Below are 27764 nucleotides of genomic sequence, written 5' to 3' on the forward strand. Positions count from 1 at the left end.
TCATCAGGTCATGTTGAGGCAGCATCCCACACAGCACAACCGGAGGCACTCACAACTAGAATATAGAGCTATGTACCAGGGGAGTGGTGCTTTGGGGAGAAGAAGGAAAAAAAAGATTGGCAACAGATGTTAGTGCAGGTGCTAATCTTTAAAAAATATATATATGAATAGGCAATTGAAATAGAATAAACCTCAAGGGCTAATAAGCAAATCTAGAGATGTTCAAAGTCAGGAGTAATCATGGAAGAAAATGAAAACAATGATGAAATATCATCTTATCCTTGTTAATTTGGTTAAAATATAAAACTAGGCAATCCCAGCTACTGGCAAAATGTAGGGATAGAGGAACCCACATGCAGTCCTCGTGGGGGGAGAAGGGTGGAACATTCTCAAGAAGCATCTGTCAGCATTTAGTCAAACCAGTTGACACACACGTTGTGACTCAGCAGTTACACTCCTAGGTATGCAGCCTAAAGAAATCCTCTCATAAATCTACAAGTGACATTCATAAAAATTCCTATTGTCTCTGTGCTTATTGTGATAGGAATTCAGAGCAGTCTGAGTGTCCATCACTGACTGGGAGAGTGTACAGATCAGTTTTGGTGGATACGCATGTAGTTTTGTGAAACATTTAGAAAGAACAAACTAGATGTTCAGAGAGCACCATGGTTGGCACTTTAGTGCTGATTAAAACAGATAAAATGAGATCTACAATTTACCATGATTTCCATAAATTAAAAAAAGGCACACAAAACATATTTTGTAATACTATAAATAATTAAATGATATGTATGAAATATATTAGAATGTTTGCCAATGGTGAATGAGAAGAATGAAAGTTGAGAATGGAGACAAACGGGAATAAATAAAGTAAGTAAGTAAGTAAGAATAGTTCTTTCTCTTTTGAAATAGTTTGAGGAAAATGGCCTCAAACGGAGATAACACCATAAGGCAAAGCACACAGAAAGGAAAGTGTAAGTCTGTAAAAACAAAGGTAAATAAGTCAATTCAAATGAAACAACAGAGTGTTTCAAGAGGAACAGCAGAAGATAAGCCTGGAAAGGTAAGTTGGTAGGCTGGTATTTTTATTTGCTTTCATCTACAAGATAAGATATGTTTTACCTTTAAGTGAGGTGACACATAGATAGAATCTGAAAATTGCAACTCTATATCAGAATAGGTTAGTAAACAATTATATCATAAAGGATAAAAGGAAAGAAAGCATTAAAAATAACTAAACCAGTGCAATCTGGTAACAAACTCACAATACAAAAAGGGATAATTTGTGACAACAAAAACCTAGAAGGAGAAGTGAAAAAGGATGGAAACTGCATAGGAAAACGGAGATAAGATGCTATAAGCAGAAGCACTATCTCATCTATGAGATCTTTTACACAAACCTCATGGTAACCACAAAACAAAAATTCAGAGTGAGTCACAAAATATAAAAAAGAGAGGAAATTGAGAAACACATCACAGAAAACCAAACTGAAATGGCAAACAGAAGCACAAGGTAAAAGAAATAATGGAAATATGTAACAACTAGAAAATAAAAGATAAAACAGCAGTACTAAGCCTTCATATATCAATAATCACCCTAAGTGTAAATGGGTTTAATTCATCAATCAAAAGACAGAGTGGCTGGATGGATTAAAAAACAAGACCCAAAATATGCTGCCTCCAGGGGACCCATCACAGCTCTAAAGACAAACATAGGTTCAAAATAAAGGGAAGGAAGATGATACATCAAGCAAACAACAACCAAAAGAAAGTGGGTGTAGCTATACTTATATCACACTAAACAGACTTCAAGCCCAAAAAGATAACAAGAGACAAAGATAGACATTGTATAAAGATAACAGAAACAATTGGCCAAAAACCCAAAACATTCATTAATGTATATGGACGTAATAGAGGAACACCAAAGTATATAAACAATTATTAACTGACCTAAAGGGAGAAACTGACAGCAACACAATAATAGTAAGAGACTTTCATAACCCATTTATATCAATGGATATATCATCCAGAGAGTCAACAAGGAAACAGTGGCCTTAAATAAACACTAAACCAGATGGACTTAATATATACAAGAACACAGCACCCAAAACCAGCAGAATACAAATTCTTCTCAAGTTCACATGAAACATTCTCAAAGACAGATGATATGTTGGGAAACAAAACAAGTCTCAATACATTTAAGAAGATGGAAATCATATCAAGCATCTTTTCTGACCACAACGATATGAAACTGGAAATCAACTACAAGAAGAAAACTGGAAAAGTCACAAATATATGGAGTGTAAACAACATGCTGCTGAACAACTATTGGATCAATGAAGAAATCAAAGGAGAAATCAAAAATACCTAGAGACAAATAAAAATGAAAACACAACATACCAAAACTTATGGGATGCAGCAAAAGTAGTACTAAGAGGGAAGTTTATAGCAATACAGCCCTACCTCAAAAAACAAGAAAAATCTCAAATAAACAGCCTAACCCTATACCTAAAAGAACTAGAAAAAGGACAAACAAAGTCAGTAGAAGGAATGAAATAATAAAAGTCAGAGCAGAAATAAGTAAACAGGGACTAAAAAGATAAAAGAAAGGATCAATGAAACCAAGATCTGTTCCTTGAAGCGATAAACAAAATTGACAAACTCTTAGCTAGACTCACTAAGAAAAAAAAGAGAGAAGGCTCAAATACACAAAATCAGAAATGAAATTTCTGGAGAGAAATTACAATGGACACCTCAAAAATACAAAAGGTTATAAGAGAACATTATGAAAAGCTCTATGCCAACAAATTGGATAATCAAGAAGAAATGGATAAATTCTTAGAATGATACAACCTTGCAAAACTGCATCAAGAAATAGAGAATTTGAATAGACTAATCCCCAGTAAGAAGACAGAAACAGTAATCAAAAATCTACCCAAAAATAAAAGTCCAGGACAAGACAGCTTCCCTGGTGAATTCTACCAAACATTCAAACAAGAGTTAATACCTATCCTTCTCAAACTCTTACAAAAAATTGAAGAGGAAAGGAAGTTTCCTAACTTATTCTACGAGGCCAACATTATCCTGATACCAAAACCAAACAAGGACAACACAAAAAAAGAAAATTACAGGCCAGTATCACTGATGAACATCAATGCAAAAATCCTCAACAAAATAGTAGCAAGTCGAATACAACAATACATTAAAAAGATCATACATCATGACCAAGTGAGATTTATTCCAGGGATTCAAGGATGGTTCAACATCTGCAAATCAATCAATGTGATACACCACGTTAATAAAATGAAGAATAAAAATCACATGATCATCTCAATAGATGCAGACAAAGCATTTGACAAGATACAGCATCCATTTATGATTAAAACTCTCAATAAAATGGGTATACAAGGAAAGCACTTCAAAAAAGCTAAGACCATATATGACAAACCCACAGCTAATATCCCTGTAAGAACAGGAAGCAGACAAAATGCCCACTTTTGCCACTCTTGTTTAACATAGGATTGGAAATCCTAGCCACAACAATCAGGCAAGAAAAGGAAATAAAAGGGATCCAAATTGGAAAGGAAGAAGTAAAACTGTCACTATTTACAGATGATATGATTTTATATATAGAAAACTCTAAAGAATCTGCAAAAAAAATTAGAAATAATAAACAAATACAGTAAAGTTCAGGGTATAATTCCAACATACAAAAATTAGCTGCGTTTCTATACACTAACAACGAAGTAGCAGAAAGAGAAATTAAGAATGCAATCCAATTTACAATTGCAACAAAAAGAATAAAATATCTAGGAATAAATCCAAACAAAGAGGTGAAAGATCTGTACACTGAAAACTATAAAATATTGTTGAAAGAAATTGAGACGACACAAAGAAATGGATTCCATGCTCTTGGATTGGAAGAATTAGCATAGTTAAAATGTCCATACTTCCTAAAGCAATCTACGTATTCAATGCAATCCCTATCAAAGTTCCAATGACATTTTTCACAGAAACAGAATAAAGAATCCTAAAATTTATATGGAACAATAAAAGACCTCAAATAGTCAAAGGAATCCTGAGAAAAAAAACAAAGCTGGAGGCATCACACTACCTGATTTCAAAATATACTACAAAGCTACGGTTATCAAAACAGCCTATGGTACTGGCACGAAAATAGTCACACAGATCGATGGAACAGAATTGAGAGCCCAGAAATAAAATCACACATCAATGGACAGCTAATTTTCAACAAGGAAGTCAAGAACAAACAATGGAGAAAGGAAAGTCCCTTTAATAAACGGTGTTGGGAAAACTGGACAACCACATGCAAAAGAATGAAAGGAGACCATTACCTTACATCATACACAAAAGTTAACTCAATATTTTCCCAAAGAAGATTTACGGATGGCCAACCAGCACATGAAAAGATGTTCAACATCAATAATTATTAGGGAAATGCATATCAAAACTACAATATGTCACCTCATGCCCATCAAAATGGCTGTTATTAAAAAGACAAGAAATAACAGGTGTTGGAGAGAATGTGGAGAAAAGGGAGCCTTCATACACTGCTGTGGGAATGTATATTGGTGCAGCCACTATAAAAAACAATATAGAGATTCCTCAAAAAGTTAAAAATAGAACTAGCATATGATCTGGCTGTTCCACTTCTGAGTACTTATCCAGAGAACCAGAAAACACTAATTGGAAAAGACATATGTACAGGTATGTTCGTTGCAGCATTTCTCACAACAGCCAAGATTTAGAAGCAACTAACTGGCCATCAACAGAGGAATGGATAAAGATGTGGTATATATACAATGGAATACTACTCAGCCATTAAAAAAATGAAATCTTGCCATTTGTGACAATACGGACGGACCTTGAGGTTTTTATGCTAAGTGAAATAAGTCAGATGGAGAAATACAATTACCATAAGATTTCACTCACATGTGGAAGATAAATAAATAAACAACACATAGATATGGAGAACAGGTTGGTGGCTACCAGGTGGGAAGAAGGCAAAATGGGTAAAGGGGCACAAGTGTACAGTGACAGATGGCAACCAGACTTTTTGTGGCAAACATGATGCAGTCTGTACAGAAGTCAAAATATAATGATATACACCTGAAATTTATATAATGTTATAAATCAATGTTACTTCAATAAAAAACAGATATAAGCTTTACTGATATTTAATATATATAATACCCTGGAACTCTGGTTCACAATTGAAGACATTTGGGATTCATACGTAAGAAAATTTTTTAAAAGAGCCAAGTTCTGTCATTTCTCCTAAAATCTATCCTAAATCTCTTCTGTCTCAGGACAGGGAACATCTGTGGGCACTTCCTATGGCCCAGTGATGTCATTTCCTTTTGTGGCTATTAGTTCCCTGCAGGGTTTGTGCTTTACTCAACCCAGGCCGTCTGATAACAGATGTGATTTCCAGCTGTGTCTGTATACCAACCACAGCGGGTTCATTAATAACAATTATTAAGTACTTTATGTTACAAATCGAGCCTGTAGCAATAGAGAAAACATTCAGTCATTTGTTTTATGGCCTCTTGTCAGAGCTAACTATAAATTCCCATTATCTCAACATTATCAGCACTGCAAAATTGATCTAAGCGTGAGTCATAAATAAAACTACCAAACAGCTCAATCATCCTGGAAAGAACAGAGCATAAATTAACACTTGACGATGTAATGTTATATATGAACTTAAATAATAGCTCAGGCCTTCCTGTCAGCTAATTATGCAAATTATTATTTTTAAGACTTACATTTGTAGTTGCATAGCTGGTGCATCCATTTAGACACACACAGTTCAGTAAATATGCCGTCCATGTATTGTCCCCCTGTAACCCAAGAGTTCCTACTAATGATGTATGTAGAACAATGAAAATGAAGAGAGAAAAGTGTCAACTGAGAGACTATCTCTTAGGACTATAAGGAATAGGGAAAAAAAATCACATTTTCTCTGAATACTATGTTTCATAGGATAAATCATTAAAATGTGGGAAGATTAATAGAAGAGCCACAAACTGTATGCTTTATTGGTTCCTGAGTGGAAATCCATATGGATTTTCAGTCAATTGTAAAAATATTTATTTTTAATATTTTATCTCTCTGTGTTGGGTCCAACCTGTCTTAAATGATGAAGATAGAACAGAAAGATAAACTGAACACATGAATTTAATTTTTAAGAGAAAAATAGTCAATAAACACATGAAAATTGTTGAAACTCACTAGTAACCAAAGACATGCAGATTGAAACCATGAGATATTATTTTTCATATTTTAAAAGTGAATTCCCAGTACTGGGAGGGAGGCAGTGAAGTAGGACATCCAATCATTTGCTAAAAGGTGTATAAAGAGGTTCACACCTGGAAGTCCCTTTGGCAATATCTACAAATAGCTCTAAAAATGTCTTACTTTTTTCTCAATTGAGGTAGAATTGACATACAACATTACAGTAATTTCAGGTATACAACATAATGATTCGATATTTGTATATGTTGCAAAATGGTCACTACAATAGGTCTAGTTAACGTCTAAATATATGGAACTCCTCGTGAATTTGTGTGTCATTCTTGCTTAGGGACAATGTTAATCTTCTCTGTATCATTCCAATTTTAGCATATGCACTGCCAAAGTGAGTACAAGTGTCCATTACTTTTGATCAGTAATTCTAATTCTGGAAAACTTATTAGCTACGGATTTAGTACATGAACACTAATGACACTGAATTTATAATGGCAAAAAAAAAAAAAAATAGCAGGACTGGCCTTGTGGAACAGGGGTTAAGCTCGCATGTTCTTCTTCAGCAGCCTGGGGCTCGCCGGTTCGGATCCCAGGGTGCGGACATGGGACCACTTGGCAAGCCATGCTGTGGCAGGCGTCCCACATATAAAGTAGAGGAAGATGGGCACGATGTTAGCTCAGGGCCAGTCTTCCTCAGCAAAAAGAGGAGGATTGGCAGCAGATGTTAGCTCAGGGCTAATCTTCCTCAAAAAAGAATCATTTTGTAAAGATTATTTAATATAAAAGTGTTCACAGAGTCCTTTAAATAGGTTATAAAATCTTATGTATAGTATAATTTCAACTATTAATCATATTATGAAGTTTTTACACACACATATATACATGCACCCATATACAAGGCAGAAGAAATAACCTAAAATATTGTTTTTTCCACATGATAGAACTATGAATGCTTTTATCATCTTAATAATTTTCTCTATTTTCTAAAATTTCTTTCAGTGGGAGAGAGAGTTTATAACAAATCTGGCTAGTAAAGATTTCAATTCACATTTTTTCCAGGGCTTCCATAACCTGTATCTAATGGACCTGGCCCACCTTGTCTTTCACAAAATCCAACATAACATTGATCACATTCATTTGGTGCTGGCCCTGTGGCACAGCGGTTAAGTTCATTAAGTTCACACGTTAGGCTTTGGTGGCCCGGGGTTCACCAGTTTGGATCCTGGGTGCAGACCTACACACCACTTGTCAAGCCATGCTGTGGCAGGCGTCCCACATAAAATAGAGGAAGATGGGCACGGATGTTAGCTCAGGGCCAGTCTTCCTCAGCAAAAAGAGGAGGATTGGTGGCAGATGTTAGCTCAGGACTAATTTCGCCCCCCACCCCCCGCACAAAAAGGCCAAATTCATTTTCTCACTGCCCCCAAGTCATCCTCTGCCTTCCAAATGAGCCTTTGCTCAAGTTACTTTTCCTCTGTATGCTCAAGGTAACAAAGCTAGCTGAAGAAACTTAAAGTTGGAGTCTTAGTGTACTCAATCTCTTCCTGGAATCACATAGAAACAAGAATACCCCGACAGTCAAAAGTAATCCCCCCCTCAAAAAAACCTAGGTTTTTCCTAACATCTCTTAACATACATCAAAAGGGGATCCAATTCACCACCAACAGCCACACTGCTCAAAGCCCATCGTGCCACCTGCATGTTTCCCTCACACCCCAACAACACTAGCTCTCTTCCACTCTACCCACGCAACTTTTCTCACCTTCTTCTAACCTCCCCTTCTTCGAGGTTCATTTGACCTCTCTGGCTATGTCTTCTCCCTTTTTCACATCACATCTTTTGTCTCTGACCAGTCTCCAGACTGACAAAGGTAGAACTATGAGAGGTGAGCCTCAGTTTCCACATCTGTGAAGAAGATAAAATAATAAACACTGTCCTACTAATAACATAAAATGTGAGGTTTAAATGTTTTAAAACCGTAAAGCACTGTATATGTTGTGCCTATCGTACCTCCTTTTTCTCATTCAGGCAAGAGGTATTACTAATATGTAACCAAAACTCTGCCAGCACTATTTTACCCACAACTATGGAAGTTATACTTGATTATTCTCTCTCTTATGCCTTCCAAAACAAAATCCATCATTAAATTTATTTTAACTCCAAAATAAACCTCCAAGTTATCCATAGCTCTTTCCATTAGCACCAATCTAACCCAGGCATCTGTAGCTTCTCATCTAGACTACTGAAGTAACCCCTGACTTGTCTTCCCATCCACTCCTGCCCACACCACCATACTTCCCACACAGGAGCCAAACATTTTCTTCAAGAAGTTAATCAAAACTAATTAATTCCAAGAGTCAGAATGTTCAGTGGTTTCTTTAACAGACATGATAGGTCTAGTTATTCGGGTAGCACACAGATAATGAAGTTCATAACAATGGCATAAGAGTACAAAAGAGAAGCTAGAACCCATGAAAAGGATATTTACATGTCAGAGTGAATCTGTAAGTCTGTGCAGTTGGAAGAGAGAGAAGTCTAGTGAAAGCCCCCTCTCACACACACAGCTTCGCTTGCCTCCTTGAATGTGTGAGGTACAAGAGATGCCTATCAGAGCAACTCACCGAATACGTTGAAATTGACAAATTACTCAACTTTACAAAAGATATTTGAACACGTTTAAATTGTTTTTCCCGTGCATGACTGCACTAGTGACATTTGTAAACCAAGCATCACTCTGTATGCACTAAGTACCACAATAGCTTCTTATTGCGCTAGAATAAAATCTTCGATCCTTACCATTGACCTACAAGCGTACGCATGACATGGCCCCTTCCTACTCTCCAGCCAATCTCTCCGTGGCTTATTATCCTTACACTGACTTCTTATTTCTTTCCTAATTCAGCTCTTTCTCACATTTGTGAGGTGCCATTCCCTCTGCCCTACTCTTCACCTGAATAATTTTCACAAGGGTTTAACCATGTTGAAGCGTGGATGTCAAGCTGGTGTTAGGGTTCAACAGGAATGTATTTGCATGGGTAGCTGAGGAGCCTCCTGAAACAGTACCCCCTTAGGGTAAGAAGCATCCACCTACTGAAATGAGTTCAACCCATTAGCACTATTCATTGAAACGAGAAACTGATTCTGAGGGTGGCATGGGCCTGCTGCCAGTGTTGGTTTCATTCCAATCCCACAGACTGGGAGATTTGTGACTGAAGACTGTTTTGTAAAAGTAATTGCTTTTTCTCTTCTGGGAAACTGGTTCACTATATAAAGAAAAATAAGTCGGATCCCTTACTGTATTAGATACACTTAGTCGCTTGTTCAGTATCCATTTCCTCCTTCTTCTTTCTTGATTGAACTTTGGTTTTATTTGGGGTGTCGCTGCGTCAGGTTAAGGGCTTGCTTCTGCATCCTCCCTGAAAGCTCACAGTGTCCGTGTGGCAGACACATTTATGGCTAATGACATATGCAGGACATTCCCAGGAAAAGGAACGGATGTGCCTGACAACATCTTTCCCCCTTTCCCATACCTTTCTCTCTTGAATGTGGACACGATATCTGGATCTCCAGCAGTCACTTGCTAACCATGAAATGACAAACATGAAGCAAAAGTGGAGAGATTCAGAGATTCTGGCCTGATACCATCAAGCTACTGAACAACTCTATCAGACATTTATTTCCAACTTTACGTGACCCTCCCTAGTTATTTATGAGAGAATCAAATATGTTCATGAAATCTAGATAGCTGCTGTGTTTTTTTCTTCAAGAAACTACTGCAATTTATGTGATCTCACACTTCAGCAAAGCTAGAAAGCCCTTGAAGTTTCAAAACTGTGTGGTGGTTTGTGGCAAGGAAAAGGAGAAAAGCTCTTTCCTTATTATGTCTCAAATTAAGTGTAAAATGGTAATTGAGACGTTTTCCTGAAATGCTCATTCCCAAAAAAGCAGCAATTACAGGAGAGGCAGTGTCCAACTGAGAACAGTTACTGATTTCTGGAAGCTGAGACATTAACAGAAGCATGTAAGTGAAGGAAGTTTTAGGTCATCCCTCTCAGATCGTGACAGATAAGTGGTTGATATAATCAGCAATGATATTAACATCCTAGATAACATAAATAATAGGGTACCCCTAATCGATGTCGACCAAACTCTATTCTGAGGACAGAGGACATGCTGCATTTTCCGAGTGTTCCTGGAACAGTCGTATGGAGTGCTTTCCGAGTCTTAGGTAGAAGAGAGCTTTGAGTAAAACTTGCTTGTACGGTTTCACTAAAACTCTAGAGCTATTCTGTCCACCATGGTAGCCTCTAGACTCAAGTGGCTATGTAAATTTAAATGATTTAAAATAAAATAAAATTTAAATTTGAGTCACACTAGCCGCATGTGGCTATTGGACAGCACAGATACAGAACATTTTCATCATTGCAGAAAGTTCCACTGAACAATGTTATCTAGGGCCTGAGACACAGACTGTATGGCTTGGACAGTGCTCAGTATACAACGTACATAACTGGCTTGATTCCCACCAGAAAGTAAGCTCCAAGAGGGAAGAGACTGTTACCGAAATTATGCACTGCTCTGTCTCTTATCTCTAGGCAATAGCTTATCCATACCTGGTCGTCAATAAATAATTGCTTGGTGAATTCAGAGTTCTCAGTTCTGTTAGGTATAACGTGGAGTATGTTTAGTCTCAAAATTGTTTGTACTTTTCTTGGCCTTGCACATTCAGTCTGCCTAGAGCACACATTTCACTTTTTTCCCATTCTATTCCTGTTTAAATTTTAGTCCAGTCTAATGATTTCCATAATCTCATGAAAATGGAAAAACTCAGTCTTTCCCCCTGTTGTAGGGGAAACCCAGTTCTTCTCTACTGTATTTCTCTCCTGTGAGTCTCCTTTACTATTCACACAGAACTCTTCACTTCTGACACTTCCGGTCACCAAATGTGTGGAATTTTTCCCCACAACAGGTAATTCTCTGCGACACCAGCTGGATGTCCTACAATTTAACTCAATTCTGACACTATGTACCTGGAGGTAGCATCAGATGCCACAGGTTAAGGGCTCAGCCCCACAACATTGCCCCTCACACATACTTGTGTCGACGAAAATAATCCATAACCCATCTATAAATGAAAATTTGGGTGAGTTTATTCTGAGCTTAAATTTTAGGATTATAACCCGGGAGAGTCTTTCCACAAAGGAACAGAGCACTCCAAAGAAGTGGGGGTATAAGGGTGGTTATATACCCTCAAAGAGTATGTTTCACATATGATTGAAATGTCCCTTTTACAATAGTCACGAGGCTGCTCTGTCAGCACAGCGATTGATGGAAACGGCAGATAGGTCTGCTGTCTCAGTGAATGCCGTGGGGTGGCAGGTGTGTTGCCTCGGGCTTGGGGGTCACAGATGAGCGCTGCAATCGGTTCCCAGCCTAAAGAAAGATGCTTAATCTTTAAGAAGATGCCAACATTGGGAGGGGGAGAGAAGTTGCACCTTTATCTCAAGGGCCTTTTGCTCTTGCCAGGAGGAATCTCTAAAGCAGATATACAATGCATAGTCAACTGCCTCCATCAGGCCCTTTTGGAAAGACAAGGTCAGGCCGAATTAGGTTTATACCAAACGGCTTCCTCATATATTCCAATATATCCTATTACTTGCCATTTTTATTTGTCACTTGAGATGCCAGTCGCAAGCCTAGGTTATAACCCGTGCTTCCGACCAACTGGCTACTGATGGAAGGTTCCCACGACTCCCTCCCCAGGTTTGATTAATTTGCTAGAGTGGCTTGTAGAGCTCAGGGAAACACTTACTTACATTCACCAGTTTATTAAAGGATATAATAAAGGTTATGGATGAACAGCCAGATGAAGAGACACGTAAGGCAAGGTGTGGGAGGGTCCCGAGCACAGGAGCTTCTGTCCCGTGGAGTTGGGGTGTGTCACCCTCCGTTTACCGACCTGGAAGCTCCCTGGACCCCATACTTTGGGGATTTTATGGAGGCTTCATCACATAGGCATAATTAATTGACTCCATTTTTAGCCCCTCTCCCATCCCTGGAGGATGGTGGATGGGGCTGAAAATTCCAAGCTTCTAATCATGGCTTAGTCTATTTGGTGACCAGCCCCCATCCAGGAGCCATCCAGGAGTCACCCACAGTTGCCTTATTAGAACAAAAGACGTTTCTAGTGCTGTTATCACTTAGGAATTTACAAGGGTTTTTAGGAGCCCTGTGTCAAAAACACAGTCAAAGACAAGTATTAGAATAAGAAATGCTCCCAGTGTTCTTGTCACTTAGGAATTTACAAGGGTTTAGGAGCTCTGTGTCAGGGACAGGGTCAAAGACAAAGTGAGAACAAGAGATGCTCCTGGTGTTCTTACCACTTAGGAAATTACAAGGCTCTCAAGAGCTCTGTGCCAGGAACGGAGGGCAGTGACCAATATATGTATTTTTTATTATCTCACACTCATCCACTTATTACAATCTCAGTCTTATTCAGGGAAATATTCTGTCAAATTCAAATATCATTTTTACAATCACCATGTACGGTTTCTCTCCAGTGACCAGGTAGGACACTCACTCTTGCCTTCTCCCCCCCTTTCTCTTTCCGTCTCCTTGTTGCTGGTTCTACTGTCCTCACTTTATCATCAGAGTGCAAACTTCAAGATGTCTCACCCTCCCCTGTCTTGTTCAGGAGAGGAGGCAGCAGCAAGGGGAGAGAGAGGAGACTTTGACCATGTGACTGCCGGTCCACTTCAAGTGGGCAGGGGCTCCTCCAGTCTTGGTCTGCTTCTCATACTATCTGTGGTTTTTGTTTTTGAGGTCATCTCATTGTATGAGGTTGCACTCTTTTGTTAGGGCCTCACCTAGGCGCCCTCCATCTTGGAGAAGATTCTTCAGCCTCCTCGCCAACTCTACCAGAGAGACAATTGCTGATGTCACTCTGGCTTTTCTTAATAACTGCTTATTTCTGCTTCATATTTCCAATATCTTTCCTTACTTCTTTGAAAATATTTTTTCTTGTACTTATTTTAAATTCCTATCTGTTCGACTCCATTAACTGCTCCTCTAGAATAAGTACCATATTGTGCATCTTTCTTTTTAATCTTTATGTACCTCAGATGCTTGCTTATCTTTGTCAGCTCATATTCCTTTGATGGTATCAGTTTCCCGGATGCTCAGAACAAGATAGTGTGCTTGGATATGTACTTTGGCATTGTTGAATATATATGATATTTAAAACCATGGAAATGGATGACATCACCTAGGGAGAAAATCTGTAGAGTGAGACAAGAAAAGGATTATGATAGAGCTTAAAGGAATTCTAATATTTGAAGGTTAGGAAAAAGTAAAGGAGTCAGCAAAGAATACTGAGAGCCGGAGGCATAAGAGGAGCACAGAGAAGCTGCAGTGCTACAGAAGCCAAGCACATTTAGTGAGGAGGGCACAGGCATTTGTGTCAAATCTGTTTCAAGTAAGATGAAAAGTGAAAAACTTGACTTTGCAAACAAAAAGCAACAATTTCTCTCAATCCTTTGGATCACATGAAGGCTGTGGAGACACTCTTGCTAGTTTTTCTGTGTAGCAGGCACAAAGATGGACATGAAAGAGCAAAAGGCTATGCTTTCCATCTTTCTACCACAGAGTAAAGTCACTTATTCCACAGCCACTTCAATCACCCCCCTAACTCAGGAGGAGCCACCACAAGAAGCGAACGTCTGGCATGGCCTTCTACTCACAAAAGAAAACAGGAAATTTTGCCCAGAGGTTAGTAAGGGTTTGGTTGCCTTCTTGATAGGCTAACCCTCAAAAGCAAGGAGACAGCCTACTCCTAGGAGATGAGTCGGGCCCCCAGCCACCATCTTACCGTCATTCAGGCAGAATGTGAGAACTGGACAAAACAAATAGTTCAAAGGTTTCCAAACTGTGTCCTGCCAGGTTTTTGGGGTATCCTACATATTCGACTCAAATGATAGATAGATAGATATCTAAATAGATAGATAGAGATAGATACCTGCCTATATTTAAGAAAATAGTATGTATATAGAAATACATTTTATGTCAGTTTTTAATGCATTGGAGACAAACAAATGCATTAACTTGTGTAATAATACTAGCTAAATTTTGTGCGGACTTCAGTTGACAGCATTCTCACCATCTTGAAACTGCAAGGTGAGCTGTTCAAAAATATATAGTGTATCATTTGAACTAATCTTTGTGATTGATTCAGGAATTTGCTGATAGAGGAAAGAATAGGTCACTGGGGCAAAAATGCAAATATCATGCATAACACTGACTTCTAGTCATTAAAATAGCTTCATTGTTCTAATTGAACTTTGTAGGCAATGTTAAACTTTAGCTTAGAAAATTATTTCTAATAACAAAATATCACTTTGTTTTTTCTTTTCCATTGGGATTCTTTTCCTACATTTTGTTTTTGTTGTTGTTGTCATCGTTGTTTTACATTTTTACTGAAATGTAACAAACATACAGCAAAGACTCGAAGTCTTAAGCTTGATGAAATGGTATAAAGAGAACACATTCATGTGACCATCCCAAGATCAAGAATAGAGCATTAGGAGCACCCCAGAAGCTCCTCCATGCCCACACTTAATCACTTGTGCCTTCCTCCTCCCCAAAGATAAGTACTATTCTGACTTAATATTTTGACACCATAAATTCATATTGCCTATTTTTAAACTTGATATAAATGAAATAATTCAGAATGGATCTTTTTGAGACTGGATTCTTTTGATAACATTATATTTATAAGATTTATATATTTCACTATGTGCAGTTCATTCATTTTCATAAATATGTAGAACTTTGTGATATGAATATACCAAATTTATCTCTTTTACTCTCAATGGACATTTTGGTTTTATGTGTTTTTTTATTATTATAAGGGCAACTGTGATCTTTCACATATTTTGGTACACAAAAATTTTGTGGTTATAGGATGTACATGCATTTAACTTGAGTAGGTAATGACAAATAATTTTTCAAAGTGGTTGTATGACTACCCAAAGCCATCTATAGATTCAGTGCAATTCCTACCAAAATTCCAATGGCGTTTTCCACAGAAATAGAAAAAACAATCCTACAATTCATATGAAACCACAAAAGACCCTGAATAGCCAAAGCAATCTTGAGAAAAAGAACAAAGTAGGAGACATCACACTTGCTTATTTCAAACTTTATTACAAAGCTATAATAATCAAAACAGCATGGTACTGACATAAAAATAGACACATAGACCAATGGAACAGAATCAAGAGCCCAGAAATAAACCCACACATATACAGTCAACCAGCATTTGACAAGGGAGCCAAGAATACTCAATGAAGAAAGGATAGTCACAAATGGTGCTGGGGAAACTGATATTCACATGCAAAAGAATGAAATTGGACCCCTATCTTATACTACTCACAAAAATTAACTCAGAATGGATTAAAGACTTAAATGTAAGACCGGAAACCATAAAACTCTTAGAAAAAAATAGGGAAAAACACTCCTTGACACTGGTCTTCACAACTTTTTGGATATGACACCAAAAGCATAAGCAACAAAAGCAAAAATAAACAAGTGGGACTATGTGAAATTGAAAAGCTTCTGCACAGCAAAAGAAATAGTCAACAAAATACAAAATGAAAAGCCAACCTACAGAATGGGAGAAAATACGTGTAAACCGTATACTTGGTAAGGGGTTAATATCCAAAGTATATAAGGAACTCATACAATTCAATAGCAAAAAAACAAATAATCTGATTTAAAAAAATGAGCAGAGGACCTGAATAGACATTTTGCCAAGAAGACATCCAAATGGCCAACGGGCACATGAAAAGATGTTCAGCATCACCAAGCTTCAGGAAAATGCACAACCGCAATAAGATATCACCTCACACCTGTTGGAATGGCTACTATCAAAAAACAAGAGGGGCTGGCCCCGTGGCCGAGTGGTTAAGACTGTGTGCTCCGCTGGAGGCGGCCCAGTGTTTCATTGGTTCGAATCCTGGGCACGGACATGGCACTGCTCATCAAACCACACTGAGGCAGCGTCCCACATGCTACAACTAGAAGGACCCACAACAAAGAATATAAAACTATGTACCGGGGGGCTTTGGGGAGAAAAAGGAAAAAATAAAATCTTTTAAAAAAAAAACAAAAAAAAAACCAAGAGATAACAAATGCTTGTGAGGATATGGAGCAAAGGGAACCCTTGTGCACTATTGGTGGGAATGTAAATTGGTGCAGCCACTATGGAAAACAGCAGGGAGGTTCCTCAAAAAATTAAAAATAGAACTATCGTTTGATCCAGTAATTCTGTTTCTGGGTATATATCCAAAGGAAATAAAATCACTATCTCAAAGAAATAGCTGTATCCCTCCATTCATCACAGCATTATTCATAATATTCAAGATATGGAAACAACCTAAGTGTCCATCAACAGATGAATGAATAAAGAAAATATGGCATACGTATATATATCACACACCATAGATTATTATTCAGCTATAAAAAAGAAGGAAATCATACCTTTTGCAATAACATGGACGGACATTGGGGGCATTATGCTAAGTGAAATAAGTCAGGCACAAAAAGACAAATATTGTATGACCTCACTTGTATGTGAAATCTAAAAATGCTGAACTAACAGAAACAGACTAGAATGGTAGTTGCCAGAGGCTGAGCGGTGGGGAAAATGAAAAGACGTTTGTCAAAGCATACAAATTTTGAGTTATGAGATGAATAAGTTCTGGGGTCTAATATACAGTATGGTGACTAATATACAGTATGTATTGTATACTTGAAAGTTGCTAAGAGAGTAGATCTTAAGTGTTCTCATCACACATACAAAAAATGGTAATTATGCGAGCTGATGGAGGTGTTAACTACCCTTATTGTGGTAATCATTTCACAATACACGTATCAAATCATCACATTGTACACCTTAAACTTATACAATGTTACATGTCAAATATCTCTCAATAAAGCTGGAAAAATAAAACAAAATAAATGATTTCTAGGGGAAAAAAGTGGTTGTATGAAAATTACACACCCTCCAGCAGTGCTTGAGAATTTCCATTGCTCTACATAGAACCCTTAGTATTATCAGTATTTTTAATTTTAGCAAGTCTGGTAGTTATATACTGATATCTCTTTGTGATTTTAGTTTGCATTTCTCTGATGACTAATGAGGTTGTAGCTTCTTTTCACATGTTTTATGGCCATTTGTTAAGTACCGGGTCAGGACTTTTGCCCACTTTTCTGTTGGACATCTGGCTCTTATTGATTTGTAGGAGTTTCATATAGACAAAGACAGATTCCAGATATGAGCGCTTTGTTAGTTATTGTATATTTCATCTATCTTCTGATAGATGTGGCTTACATTTTCACTCTCCTGATGGTGTCTTTTGACAACCAGAAGTTCCCAATTTTACTGTAGTCCAACTTATCAAATTTTCCTCTAAAGGAAGTTATTTTTGTACTCTCTTAAAGAAATGTTTGCCTGTCCCAAGGATAAAGATAGTCTCTTATGTTATCCTCTCAAAGCCTATTATTTAACCTTTTGCATTTAGATCTAAAATTTACTTGGAATTGATTTTTGTGTGTGGTGTGAGGTAGACTTTACCTTTAGTGTTTTTTAGGGGAAAAGGGGATAAAAATATTTCCACTCTTACAATAGTCTGAAAATCTTATGGCTATTCCATATCATCTTTAACAGGGTACAGAAATGAAACCCAAAAAGATGAAGTGATTTTCCTAGAGTCATATATCTATGACTGACCCTAGTAGCCATTGACCCAAATTCTAATTTTAAATTTCTTCTCCTTCTTCTCTTCTCTTTTCTGTCTTCCTTAAGGGCCAATATCCTTATGCTCTTCCCACTACTTCTCCATTTAAAAGTATTTTCTGTATTTATATAAGATATCAATGGTCACCGCTTAGTGTTATCATTCCCATGGGTATCTATATTTCAAACAATCATTAAGTAAGAAAATGATGACATTCTAGGTTAGAATTATGAGAGGCTGCCATTTTGTGTGGAAGAATTAGGCAGGTGTGACAAGACGTTAAAAGATCTTTTCTTGGGAGCTTTCGAAGATGGCGCCGTGAGTAGTCCTCTTTGTCTCTCGCCCTTCGAGTCTACAATTATTTGGACACTTATCGCTTGACAAAGGATATCCAGACAGCATCTCAGGATGTCTGAGACACCCACGCGACTATACATCGGAAGGCGGACGGACTTTCCTCCGGGAGGATGTGGAAATAGGTGAAAACTCTCCGACCCCGACGGGCAGTCTAGTACCGGCAAGTGGCTTTCTTCCAACGGACGCCCCCAGAGGATCCACACACATCTAGGGCAGGAGCGAGAACACAACAGAGGAGCGACGGTGGAAACAGGTGACCAGAACCCTACCTAAACCCCCCGCAATTACTCCTAAACGCAGAGGGAAACTTTGGAGTTGCACACCTGAGCCCGCGGGGAGAGTCTCTCCCCGCCATTGGCGGGGAGACCCAGCCTGGTGCTCGGGGCGCCCGGAGGGTCCCAGAGAGAGTCACGGAGGGTACGGAGGTCTCCCAGCTGCCGTTGCCCGCCCCGTGGGACTAGGGATTGCCGGAGATCTCGGAGAGGACCGGGGCTGGGGGAACTTTCAAAGGCTGGTTCCGCAACCCGGAGGGGAAGCGCCGGAGTTCCGCCAGGCAGCAGACAAAACTCTCTGTCTGCCATTAGCAGAGGGGCCACGCCCAGCATTCAGGGCTCCGGCAGAGGCCCGGAGAGAAGCCCAGAGGGTGGGGCGACCCCCAGCTGCTGTTGCCCGCCCCGTGGGACTAGGGATTGCCAGAGATCTCAGAGAGGACCGGGGCTGGAGAGAGTTCCAGAGACCCAGCTTAGTAGCCTAGGGGAAACCCTACAGGCTCACAGCAGCCTTAGGGAAAGCCTCTGCACAGCACCAGTAGAAGGCACCCAGCCACCAGCCACAAGGCTGGAAGACCCCAGGGCAAAAGCAGCATAGCTAGGTGTACTAATCACAGACTGTAGAAGATGCCAGTAGCTCTCCTGTGACCCATAGAGGACAAGTGAGATTCGGTGGGTGCCGACAGCAACGGAGCGACAAATATAAGTGATCCCACCCCTGGCCGCTGGAAAAGCCCATAACACCGTTGCAGACCCCAAGGAGAGAGCACATCTAGGTGGGCTGCAACAGTAGGCACCTGCAGCCTGAAGCCCCCCTGTGACGGCCCCCATGGCAGAGGAGGGAATCCAAAGGGCCACTGTGGCTACGAAGAGGGGCCCAGGCCCAGTTAGCAACTACAGACAGGGTTCCTGGTTGGTGAAGTATAAACAGCTGCTCCCCCCACCGCAGCAGCTGAAACAAGTGAAAGGAGCAACTAAACTCTATCTCCATGCGGAGGCACAAATCAACAACATCAAGCAATATGAAAAAATACATTAAATCTCCAGAACAGAAAGAAAGTAACAAATACACAGAAAACAATCCCAAAGAAAATGAGATATATAACCTAAATGATGATGACTTCAAAACAGCCATCATTAAGATTCTCAATGAGTTAAGAGAGAATTCTGACCGACAACTCAACGAGTTCAGGAGCTATGTCACAAAAGAGTTTGATACGATAAAGAAGAACCAAACAGAAATATTGGAAATGAAGAACACAATAGAGGAGATTAAGAAAAATCTAGATGCTCTGAACAGTAGGGCCGATAATATGGAGGAAAGAATTAGCAATTTGGAAGATGGCAATATAGAATTGTTGCAGGCAGAGGAGGAGAGAGAAGCAAGACTTAAAAGAAATGAAGAAACTCTCCAAGAATTATCAGACACAATTAGGAGATGCAACGTAAGGATTATAGGTATACCAGAGGGAGAAGAAAAGGAGAAAGGGGCAGAAAACCTATTCAAAGAAATAATGGCTGAGAACTTCCCAAATCTGGTGAGGGAGATGGATCTTCAGGTGACAGAAGCCAATAGATCTCCAAACTTTATCAATGCAAGAAGACCAACTCCACGGCATATAGTAGTGAAGCTAGCAAAAGTCAACGACAAGGAGAAAATATTAAGGACAGCCAGGCAAAAGAAACTAACCTACAAAGGAACCCCCATCAGGCTATCAGCAGATTTCTCAGCAGAAACTTTACAGGCTAGAAAAGAGTGGAATGATATATTCAAAAATCTGAAGGACAAAAATCTACAGCCGAGAATTCTCTACCCAGCGAAAATATCCTTCAAATACGATGGAGAAATAAAAACTTTCCCAGATAAACAAAAATTAAGGGAGTTCATTGCCACAGAACCTCCTCTTCAGGAAATCCTCAGGAAAACCCTCATTCCTGAAAAATCCAAAAAAGGAAAGGGGCTACAAAACCAAGAGCAGAGGAGATAAGTAGAAGGACAACAACAGAGAGTAGCAGCTCTACATCAGAACAGATTAAACCATGGGACGAGAAACAAAGGAAACTGAAGAAAACCGGAAAACAAGACACAAAATGGTAGTGGTAGGCCCCCACATCTCAATAATCACTCTAAATGTAAATGGATTGAACTCCCCAATCAAAAGACACAGAGTGGCAGGATGGATCAAAGAACAAGATCCAACAATATGCTGCCTCCAGGAAACACACCTCAGCCCCAAAGACAAACACAGACTCAGAGTGAAGGGATGGAGAACAGTACTCCAAGCTAATAATGAACAAAAGAAAGCAGGTGTCGCTATACTAATATCAGACAAGGTAGATTTCAAAGCAAAACAGATAAAGAAAGATAAAGAGGGACAGTATATAATGATAAAAGGGACTCTCCACCAAGAAGACATAACACTTATAAATATATACGCACCCAACACAGGAGCACCAAAATTTGTAAAGCAACTCTTAATAGAACTAAAAGAAGACATCAACAACAATACAATAATAGTAGGGGACCTCAACACACCATTAACACCAATGGACAGAACATCCAGACAGAAAATCAACAAGGAAATAATAGAATTAAATGAAAAATTAGACCAGATGGACTTAATAGATATATATAGAACACTTCATCCAAAAACAGCAGGTTACACATTCTTCTCAAGTGCACACGGAACATTCTCAAGGATTGACCATATTTTGGGAACCAAAGCAAACATCAATAAATACAAGAGAGTTGAAATAATATCAAGCATCTTTTCTGATCATAACGCTATTAAACTAGAAATCAACTACAAGAAAAAAGCAGAGAAAGGTGCAAAAATGTGGAGACTAAACAACACGTTTCTCAACAAACAATGGATCATTGAAGAAATTAAAGAAGAAATCAAATATTATCTGGAGACAAATGAAAATGAGAACACGACATACCAAATCATTTGGGATGCAGCAAAAGCAGTCCTAAGAGGGAAATTCATCGCAATACAGGCTCACCTCACTAAACAAGAAAAAGCTCACGTAAGCAACCTCAAACGACACCTAACGGAACTAGAAAAAGAAGAACAAACAAAGCCCAGAGTCAGTAGAAGGAGGGAAATAATAAAAATAAGAGCAGAAATAAACGATATTGAAACAAAAAAGACAATAGAAAGGATCAATGAAACAAAGAGTTGGTTCTTCGAAAGAATTAACAAAATTGACAAACCCCTAGCCAGACTCACCAAGAAAAGAAGAGAGAAAGCGCAAATTAATAAAATCAGGAATGACAGAGGAGAAATCACAACAGATACCAATGAAATACAAGAGATCATAAGAGAATACTATGAAAAACTATATGCCAACAAATTGAACAACTTGGAAGAAATGGACAAATTCCTAGACTCCTACAATCTCCCCAAACTGAATCAGGAAGAAATGGAGAATCTGAATAGACCAATCACAAGTAAGGAAATAGAAACGGTAATCAAAAACCTCCCCAAAAACAAGAGTCCAGGACCAGACGGCTTCTCTGGAGAATTCTACCAAACATTCAAAGAAGACTTAATACCTATTCTCCTCAAACTGTTCCAGAAAATTGAGAAAGATGGAGAACTCCCTAACACATTCTATGAAGCCAACATCACTCTGATCCCCAAACCTGACAAGGACAACACAAAGAAGGAGAACTACAGGCCGATATCACTGATGAACATAGATGCAAAAATCCTCAAAAAAATTTTGGCAAACCGATTACAGCAATACATCAAAAAGATTATACACCAGGATCAAGTGGGATTTATACCAGGGACACAGGGATGGTTCAACATCCGCAAGTCAATCAACGTGATACACTACATCAACAAAATGAAAAACAAAAACCACATGATCATCTCAATAGACGCAGAGAAAGCATTCGACAAGATCCAACACCCATTTATGATAAAAACCCTCAGTAAAATGGGTATAGAAGGAAAGTACCTCAACATAATAAAGGCCATATATGATAGACCCACAGCCAACATCATACTCAATGGACAAAAGCTGAAAGCCATCCCTCTGAGGACAGGAACAAGACAAGGGTGCCCACTTTCACCACTCCTATTCAACATAGTACTGGAGGTGCTGGCCAGAGCAATTCGGCAGGAAAAAGAAATAAAAGGAATCCAAATAGGTAACAAAGAAGTAAAACTCTCGTTGTTTGCAGACGACATGATCTTATACATAGAAAACCCCAAAGAATCCACAGAAAAACTATTAGAAATAATCAACAACTACAGCAAAGTAGCAGGGTATAAAATTAACGTGCATAAATCAGTAGCATTTCTATACACTAACAATAAACTATCAGAAAAAGAACTCAAGAACTCTATCCCATTCACAATCGCAACAAAAAGAATAAAATACCTTGGGATAAACTTAACCAAGGAAGTGAAGGATCTATACAATGAAAACTACAAGACTTTCTTGAAAGAAATAGGCGATGACACAAAGAGATGGAAAAACATTCCTTGCACATGGATTGGAAGAATAAACATAGTTAAAATGTCCATACTACCTAAAGCAATATACAGATTCAATGCTATCCCAATCAGAATCCCAAGAACATTCTTCACAGAAATTGAACCAAAACATACTACAAAGCTACAGTGATCAAAACAGCATGGTACTGGTACAAAAACAGGTCCACAGATCAATGGAACAGAATTGAAAGCCCAGAGATAAAGCCACACATCTACGGACAGCTAATCTTCGACAAAGGAGCAGAGGGCCTACAAGGGAGAAAAGAAAGTCTCTTCAACAAATGGTGCTGGGAAAACTGGACAGCCACATGCAAAAGATTGAAAATTGACCATTCTTTTTCACCACACACTAAAATAAACTCAAAATGGATCAAAGACCTAAAGATTAGGCCTGAGACAATAAGTCTTTTGGAAGAGAATATAGGCAGTACACTCTTTGACATCAGTTTCAAAAGAATCTTTTCGGACACTGTAACTCCTCAGTTGAGGGAAACAATAGAAAGAATAAACAAATGGGACTTCATCAGACTAAAGAGCTTCTTCAAGGCAAGGGAAAACAGGATTGAAACAAAAAAACAGCTCACTAATTGGGAAAAAAATATTTACAAGCCACTTATCCGACAAAGGGTTAATCTCCATAATATACAAAGAACTCACACTGCTTAACAACAAAAAAACAAACAACCCGATCAAAAAATGGGCAGAGGACATGAACAGACATTTCTCAAAAGAAGATATGAATATGGCCAATAGACACATGAAAAGATGTTCATCATCGCTAATCATCAGGGAAATGCAAATCAAAACTACACTAAGATATCACCTTACCCCCGTTAGATTGGCAAAAACATCCAAAACCAAGAACGACAAATGTTGGAGAGGTTGTGGAGAAAGAGGAACCCTCATACACTGTTGGTGGGAATGCAAACTGGTACAGCCACTATGGAAAACAGTATGGAGATTTCTCAAAAAGTTAAAAATAGAAATACCCTATGACCCAGCCATCCCATTACTGGGTATCTATCCTAAGAACCTGATATCAGAAATCTCAAGAGTCCGTTGCACCCCTATGTTCATCGCAGCATTATTTACAATAGCCAAGACGTGGAACCAGCCTACATGCCCAGAAACTGATGATTGGATAAAGAAGATGTGGTATATATACACAATGGAATACTACTCAGCCATAAAAAAAGACGAAATTGGCCCATTCACAACAACGTGGATGGACCTCGAGGGCATTATGTTAAGCGAAGTAAGTCAGTCAGAGAAAGACGAACTCTATATGACTCCACTCATAGGTGGAAATTAGTATATTGAGAAGGAGATCTGATCGGTGGTTACCAGGGAAAAGGGGGGGTGGGGGGAGGGTACGGAGGGGGAAGTGGTGTACCCACAACATGACTAACAAAAATGTACAACTGAAATCTCACAAGGTTGTAATCTATCATAACATTAATAAAAAAAAAAAAAAGATCTTTTCTTGTTGCTAAAGTCTCAAGGCTTAGAATAAAGGTAATAGAGGTTTACACATTCTAGAGAGGTGCTGCACACAACAGCAGGACATGCTACAAGTGGCCAAACAGGCCCTATGACCATCACCCTCAAAAGCTATATAACATAAGGCTTGAGATTCATTGAAGGAAAGGACTTTTTGAAGAGCATTCATAGGAGTAGAGAAAGTTGTCATTTTCCTTTTCTCCTCACAGCTAAAAATTATTGATCTAGCAATTAGTGAGCACTCAGTATGTGTTAAAAACTATACCAAGTCTGTAGAAGACTTATTTAATTGTGACAATATTCCTATGAAATAGACACCTGCACCGCCCGACCCCTAGCATGAGCGCCTCTGTAAATTTTGTGCCCTGGGTGTCTCCCTCGCTTCACCCTAGTCCTGGCCTTGCTAGAGAGAAATGAATAGCAAGAATGTACACAAAATCTCACATTCCGGTCTCTCAGATTCTACAATCAATTTATGTTTTACCAATGGATCCACATAAACAATACTTAGATAGAAGTAAGCAAAGGCCATCTTTCTGTTGCTGTTTATGCTGGTGGGTAAAGTCCTGAACATATGAGAATCAAAATGCAATAGTGGCAGCCAGACGTGGGCATTCTAGTGCCTGGGTCGAGCATTACAAGTGTCAAGAGGTATTTATGGCAAAGACAGTGGTTTTCTGATGCCTGGATTGCAACTCTAGTAGTGTGTCCTTAAGCCCAATGATTTCAACCCTTGACTCAATGCCGGCAGCAATTCCAATTTTATTTTGAAGCACCTAATTTTTCATATTAAGTCCTTTCCTGCTTAAGACACCCACAGCAGTTTCTGTTTCATGCAACAAGGGATAAAGAATGGCACTGGTATTTGAATTTTTGCTTTGCCATAATAGACACATCAAATCTGGTACATACAGAGAGTCAAGCCTTTCCCCTCTGGAACTCACTCTGTCATGAGCCAAGACAGCTATGGAGTCAGGGGCCAGGTGGTATCCACACCGAGGCAGCAAGAGCTGGCATGTGCTTCCCTTTTCATTAAAAGCAGCTCTGGGCAAAGATGCCATCCTATGGATCTAAATCAGATCACCCTGGAAACTATTTGCTCTGCGCTCATCACCAGTGCCACACACACTTTCCCAAGCTACTGATCTTCAGGTTTCCTTCTTGGCCACATTGCTGATCCTCTCAGGGTCAGCTCCTCGCTCTCCTTCTGAGAACTCAACCCTGTACTTCACCTTGGCTGTCCCCCATAACTTTACCTCCTGGGCATACATGAATCCTTGTTCATTCACTGCTTCTATAACACACAACCCTGCACATCCTGGTCTTTATCCTGCCAACCTTCATGTTGAGGCAGAAATACTTTATATTAGTATTTTTGATTTGGGTAGGAAAATCACCAGAAATTTGTAATAAGTAACAAAGCAGTGATGTTTTTGGCAGGACTTTGGCTGTCTCTCAGCGGGATATATTTTTTGCCTTGCAAGGCAGCTTAATCATAACCTTAATGATGTCTCCCCACTGCTTAATATGGTGCTGCTCTTGTCTCCAGAGTCAGACGCTGTGTGGACACGTAGGCTCCCCAGGGCTTCGACGTGTTTGAGTTGTCAAGCTCGGCTCTTAGAAAGCTGTTAATTTCCTCTGAGGTAATTTGACTGTGATTAAGTTAAGCTGCCACCAGGTGGACATTGGAGACTTAGTTAAGCCATTTTAATCTCAGTAGCCAGACTCCCTATAGGCATGATAAAATGAAGGGAGAATGTAGTTTGATTTCCACTTAATTGTGTTTAAAAAAAAGAAAAAAATAGCAGTTTAGCATACTACTTAACTAGAATTGAAATAGAGTAGTATAAAGATAGCTGATTCATGTGTTTAACCAATATTTATTGAGTACCTGCTACTTCAAAAAGATTGCTCTAGAATCAGGGATGGGGCAGAGAATATGACCAACCAAGCACTTGATTTCACAGAGCTTACATCCTTGGGGGTAAAACAACAAACAAATAAAAATACATGTTGATGCTATATAACATTATGTGTTATGATACATGATATCATAATATACAATGATATAATGATACTTTATATATAAATATAATGTCCCGGGCCTAGGATATTACTATACACTACTGTAGACTTTATAAACACTGCACACTTAGGCTATACTAAATTTATTTTTAAAAAGTCTTTATTCAATAAATTAAACTTATCTTACTGTAATTTTTTTATTTTATTAACTTTTTAATTTTTTTAACTTTTTGACTAGTAAAAACACAGCTTAAAACAAAAACATTATATAGCTATACAAAGATATTTTCTTTCTTTATATCTTTATTCTATAAGCTTTTTTCTATTTTTAAAGTTTTTTCTTTACCTTTTAAATTTTTTTGTTAAAAACTAGGACACAAACACACACATTATCCTAGGCCTACACAGCATCAGGACCATCAATATCACTGTCTTCCCCCTCCACGTCCTGTCCCACCAGAAGGTCTTCAGGGGCAATAATACGCACGGAGCTGTCGTCTCCCATGATAACGATGTCTTCTACTGAAACACCTCCTGAAGGACCTGGCTGAGGCTCTTCTTCAGGAGATGTTACTCTTTTCAGAAATACATCCCTGGTGGTTTGCTTGGTTTGTTTCTTTTTTCCATCATACATTTGATTGTAAATAGATAATGCACCATGACCATTCCTCTCTATTAGTGAAAACCTTTCAGTGTTGGGGTCCATGTTTTCAAATGTTTTAAGGTGATTGTTGAGGTCTGCCAAAGCTCCTGCTAAACCATTTACTGTGAATTTTCCTGGGGTTCTTCTTCTTCTCCTGCTGTTTCCTTTCTTCTTGCCTCTTCTTCAGCTACATGTTCCTGTTCCAGTTTCAACAACTCCTCATTAGTTAACTCTTTGGGAACCACCTCTAGGAGCTCCTCAGCATCATCCTCATCCATGCCTAAGTTAAAGCTGTCTGCCATCTCAACCACAGCCTTGTTGATTTTTGCAAGTTCCTCATCCCTGGCAAATCCTTTGAAATCATGCACTAATGTCTTCAGCATATTCTTCCAGA

At 38.8% G+C, this 27764-nt stretch overlaps 1 non-coding gene across 1 annotated transcript; it reads right to left on the bottom strand.

Annotated features, from left to right (window-relative positions):
• Positions 1 to 6562: 6562 nt before the first annotated feature.
• Positions 6563 to 6669, bottom strand: LOC123279187 (U6 spliceosomal RNA). Its single transcript, XR_006517106.1, has one exon. It is a non-coding gene; the product is annotated as a U6 spliceosomal RNA (small nuclear RNA).
• Positions 6670 to 27764: the final 21095 nt, after the last annotated feature.

Source organism: Equus asinus, chromosome 20 (assembly GCF_041296235.1).
Source record: "Equus asinus isolate D_3611 breed Donkey chromosome 20, EquAss-T2T_v2, whole genome shotgun sequence".
Lineage (NCBI taxonomy): Eukaryota > Metazoa > Chordata > Mammalia > Perissodactyla > Equidae > Equus > Equus asinus.